We start from the raw sequence: 348 nt of genomic DNA on the forward strand, positions 1-348 counted from the left end.
ACTCCCTCCTTCTTTCCCCTACCTCCCCCACTCCCCTTCATCTCCCTCTCTCCTTTTTCCCTCCCTTCCCTCCTCTTTCCCTCCTCCCACCTCTCTCCCTCTTTTCCTTCTCCCTCCTTCCCCTCCTTCCCCTCACCGTCTACCCCCCTCTCTCCCTCTCCCTCTCTCTCCCCTCTCCCCCTCCCCCCCAACCCTCCCCCACCTTTCTCTTCCTCTCCCCTCCTCCACCTTCCCCCCCCCTCCCCCCCCTCCTCCCTTCACCCTAACCCCCTCAATCTCCCTTCTCCCCCCCCCCCCTTTCTCTCCCTCCACTTTACCTCCCACCTTCTCTCTCCCTCTTCCCCCTTT

Source organism: Penaeus monodon, chromosome 24 (assembly GCF_015228065.2).
Source record: "Penaeus monodon isolate SGIC_2016 chromosome 24, NSTDA_Pmon_1, whole genome shotgun sequence".
NCBI lineage: Eukaryota > Metazoa > Arthropoda > Malacostraca > Decapoda > Penaeidae > Penaeus > Penaeus monodon.